General features: G+C 35.0%; 1 pseudogene; it reads left to right on the top strand.

Annotated features, from left to right (window-relative positions):
- Positions 1-1,218: 1,218 nt before the first annotated feature.
- Positions 1,219-4,924, top strand: LOC132612681 (haloacid dehalogenase-like hydrolase domain-containing protein At4g39970; annotated as a pseudogene).
- Positions 4,925-5,127: the final 203 nt, after the last annotated feature.

The raw sequence follows: 5,127 nt of genomic DNA on the forward strand, positions 1-5,127 counted from the left end.
CAACGATGCTTTCACTCATTTCTTCTTCTGATCATGATGATGATGGATTGCTCAATTGGAGCCTCCAGTTCTATGATGTGTTGCAGAATCAAATTGGTGGTGGCAAACCCAAAATGCGATGGTACTATTATCTACTCCTCCGTCCCAATTTATGTTAGAATTTTCAAAGTCAACCAACTTTTTCTTTGACTAGAATTTCTTTATATGCCTTTTAAATATTTTAAGTCGTTAATTATTGTGATTTATAGTATTTTTTATTTACTTTTCAAATATATATAATTTTATTTTTAAAAACTTAAAGCTTCCATGTCCATATTCACGTCAAAGTTTAGAAATTTGAATTTCGAAATCACAACTGTGCCACATAAATTGAATCTTTCTCTCAATCTTTTTTGACTGTTTAAAAGCTGGTTAATTAATAATAAATGTTGTTCTCTCTATAATTGCTTAGAATTTTAGATGACGCGGAATTCTTCAATTTATAAGAAGAGATTAAGTCACGATTGCACATGAATTTGTTGGTTTGCAATGTAGTCTCATATGTAAAGTTTCTTTCTTCGGTATACTTTACGGCTTGTTTAGATGGTTGTTACATATTGTATCATATTCTATTGTATTGTACTATACTGTATTATTTTAATGATAACCTCCGTGAAATCCTATTGAGTGGTGAACGTGTAGTTGTAGTAGTCGTAGTAATGAAGACAAAAAGAGTACGTTGTTTTTGCAACTGCTAGTATTTGTCTTTTAACTTTGAATCACTCTACGCAACAAAGGAAAACAAGGGAAAGTATTCTTTGATTGGACTTTAGGGCCCGTTTACACATAGTTGTTTTTGTTGCTTTTTTCGAAAACCTGTTTGTTATACATTGTGTCAATTTTCCACTCCAACTTGAAGTTTTTTCCCTCACAAAAATTCAACATTCTTTCAAGTGAAATGCTGTCCAAATAGTACAACTTTAACTTCCATATACCCTTTTTAACTTAACTTCAAATACTACATCTTTTCAAATATCATCCTATTCATGTCCAAATGGCTACTAAAGTTTAACTGATACAAAGGAAAGATTACACGATACAACAGTGACTAAGGAAATAGTAACACGAAAGTAGGAGATAAGAAGCACAGCTTTTGCGACGACAATACGCATACCCTTCTATCTTGGACCAGTTATTTCAACAAGCGATCTTTTTGTCTAAAAGAAAGTGTAGGCTTTAATGGGGAATGATAGATCAGATAATTACGCTGGCTTCTTAGATGAGGTTTGTTCACACTTTTATAACATTATCATATACTGATGAGTGTTTCAAATTGTCTTGCTAGGTATTTTAAGGAGCATTGATGGGCAACTTCAACAATCTTCCAGAATACTCCGGAGGATGACAGCGATAGAGCCAAGCTCATTGATACTCTTCAAGTACTATACTAGATTTTCTTGATTCTTTTGCACTTATGTGAACTGACATTTGATTCTTATAAAGTGATATACGAGTGTCTTAGGTATTGGAGTTCTTTATATTAATATGGTGCAATTTATTGTCTTCAGTTGCTTGTGACTCTTGTTAATTTGGATACAACTTTTGTATCTTAACCACTAACATCTTATCAGATTTTCAAAAATGATTCTTGAAGATCTAAACGGGTTTCATGTTTATTAATATACATGAAAAAAACCTTATAGAAAAGTATTGTATACATCAAAAAAGAAAACCTACGAAGGACCAGAGAAATAGAGTGTGCAGGGAAAGTGACAGGAGTTGAATGCAAGTGGGATGGTAGCTGGAGTAGGTGGAACTCTGAGGGCTGACCTGGAGGCTCGGTAGGCTGAGGAATGGGATGGAAATTGTTTGGTTATAACTTAATCAAAGTTTGACTGAGTAACATGTGAAATGGAGGAGGAGGGATGGATAAAGGATGGCAGCTGGTTTGGGTGGAAGATATATATATATATATATATATATATATATATATATAGAGAGAGAGAGAGAGAGAGAGGGAGGGAGGGAGGGAGGCCAGGCCAATGAGCAGATTGGGTTTGTTTAGCCATACGTTTCTCAAAAGTATTATTTGGAACTGAATGTTTAAGCTCTAGAACCTGCAAATGGAGATAATAAATGTATTTTCCATGGGACGTGAGTTTGGTTTTACACCATAGTCAAATCAACTAGGGGTCTTATACTTTTGGGTTTTCGAACGACAAGGAATGGATGGGGGTGATTAATTTCTTGGCTAAACCATGCGACTGCTCTATTTGATTTATGTTATTACTAATATTACTCGTAGCTTTTTGCAATATTTTAGTTTCTTTCCAATAATTTTCTTGTCTGTGACGATGCCCTTTGCATTCTTTCCATTTTTATTTTTTTGTGTAGGATTGGAAGACAGAGAGGTACAAACAGATAATCAGATCTGGAACTGTAAGATAACTTATCTATATTCATTATTGTTCCTGCTTAAAATCGCTTGAATTTTGTAGCATATCCAATTTTCTTTTACAAATCAATTTGATGTTGCTTTTGGCAGGTTAAGCCGAGGCCAGGAGTTTTATGATTGATAGATGAGGCCAAGGCTGCTGTAAGATAGATATTTACCTTACACTACAGTTCTTACTCTATAATGGTACTTGAATTTTTGTTATTTTATCTAAAGAAGATAACTTTGAGGGGCTACTTGGATGATAATCTTTTAAGTGGGTTCATGTATTTCACATTGCCGTTATCTGTTCAGAAAGAACCTCATACCGAGTCTAATGGCATTAATACCTTTTCTTCTGTATCTCAGGGCAAGATGGTCGCTATCTGCTCTGCTGCAACCAGAAGTTCAGTTTTACTGTGTCTTGAGAATCTTATAGGACTTGTGAGTCTTCTGCTTTTCGAAGCATGTTACATTTCGGTTCTATTTATTCTCAGACATGGTTAATTGTTTGTCCAAATTTCTTCTTTTAGGATCGGTTCCATGGTCTTGATTGCTTCCTGGCAGGTATCTTTTATCTGGACTTCTTTTGATGGTTTATACTACCTATTTCTGTAAAAGCGCTTGCTCCTTCATTACTAGTTGATAAGGTATAGAGAAGCAGAAAAACATCGCGAATAGGACATAATTGTCCCTGTTACAAGGTGTTTGCGTCAATTCTATCAATCCGTCCTTCATCGATACAAAAACTATCGAGATGTTAAAAGTCAATTTACTTCTCACTGGAAAGTGGAAACAGTTGAAATCAGTTGCAGCTTATGAAGTTTATTACAAATTACTGATGGCTAGTTACATCTGATTCAGTAGGAAATGAATATCTGCAAGTTAAGATAGGCAACTAACTCCTATGCATTCAAATTAGTCAGTTTCTACGGAACTTCGAAATTACTTAATGATATCATTATCATAGAAGTACACAATGTAAGACGTTAACAAAGCTTGTCTTCGATTATATATCTACTAGTGTAGGTTAGTAACTGAAACCCGTTAAGTGGGCCCGGAAGCGGGAGAAGTTTGTTTTGTTAATAAACAAGAAGACGGAGAATTTTCTAACGCATCCCAGAAGTTCAGTAAAAGATCAATAACAGATGCATAGATCATGAGAGGCTTAGTGTGGCTTCTCCAGCTTCAATCTTTTAAAGTTTTCGGAAACTTGTCTGGTTGGCAATATGATTTTAATTCTATTATGCTGTCGTAAACCGAAATGCTGCAGATATATCAGTTCTGATAGAACACATCCATTACATCTAGAAACTACTACTACTATCTTATATTACTTGATTTTAGTCAGTTGGAGATTAACTTTCAGTGCTAAATGTGTTCAACACAGGACTCTTTGAATATCGTAATATATTTTTGCTTCTGTAATTTCCAGATGATGATGTGAAAGAAAAAAGCCCGATCCTTCAATATACATTACAGCTGCCAAGGTGATTAGTATTTTACATATTTGCACTTGAATGGTGCATATTATATGTTTACTTCTTTTGACATTTGGTTTGATTTTTTGCAGAAACTTGGTGTCTCAGAAAGCAATTGTTCGGTAGTGGAGGATAGTGTCATCGGGCTGCAGGTTCATCTCCCAAATTTCTGGAACAGTCTTATAGTCTTAAGTTCTTTTGAGACGCTGTGTGTAATTCGAAGTAATCATTTGATTCATATTAAAATGTGAGCAGAGAGCGGTACTCCCCCTATTAGAATATCTTCGCCTTCCCGCGAAACTAATTTCATCTTCTTAATAAGCTTATGTGGCTGATCAAAATGATACTGTTAGGGTCCGGACTGAAGTATTCGTTATAACATCAACACTAGTTGTCTTTGCCAGAGTAACTGTTCTGCGGTGTTCATTATAACTGTTCTATTCCATCTTTATTTGACAAAACTCTGTACTTTAACCAATTTCTCAGGCTGCAACCGTTGCTGGAATGTCATGTGTGATCACCTACACTTCATCTACTGCAGATCAGGTGACGTTTATCATTCTGGTCTCCTTCCAAGATTTCAATACCGTCGACTCCCATGCTTAATGTAAATTGACATCATTATCAGGGCACGTTATCATGCTTCACAGGATTTCAAAGAAGCCATAGCAATCTATCCTGACTTTGAGTGATATTAGGTGTGAATATATGCTGGTCATTGTAGTATAATACTTAACTAACTTCCAGGAATGATGATTTATGACTAGTTACTTGTTGCATCCGTGCAGATTTAATGATTTAAAGTCGCTTCTTCAAGATGTTGTACTCACGAAGGAGGATAGAGTGGCATGCCCATTATATTAATAGTTCCAAAGCTGAAACAACGAATTTGCGGCGTCTGAATAGAAGGTTTCGGTAAGCTATTTCAAGTCCCTCAATGTGTAGTTCGCATCCTTTTTGTTCTAAAATTAACTGTTCATATTTATTCATTTTGTGTAAAATAACAGTTATCACTTCCCATTTGCAAATACTTAAAATCTCTGTATATGGCAATATAATGTAATCTTATTTCTCAGTTCCAAGCACTTTGCTCCTCCAACTCTTTTTTGTTTGAGAACATTTCCAAGCACTTTGCTCCTCCAACACTTTTTTGTTTGAGAACATTTGTTCCCAAGGATATCTTAATCTATGTCCAAACAAATCTATCATTAGTTTAGTACGTAATACAGTGAT

The sequence above is a fragment of the Lycium barbarum genome, chromosome 10 (assembly GCF_019175385.1).
Source record: "Lycium barbarum isolate Lr01 chromosome 10, ASM1917538v2, whole genome shotgun sequence".
NCBI lineage: Eukaryota > Viridiplantae > Streptophyta > Magnoliopsida > Solanales > Solanaceae > Lycium > Lycium barbarum.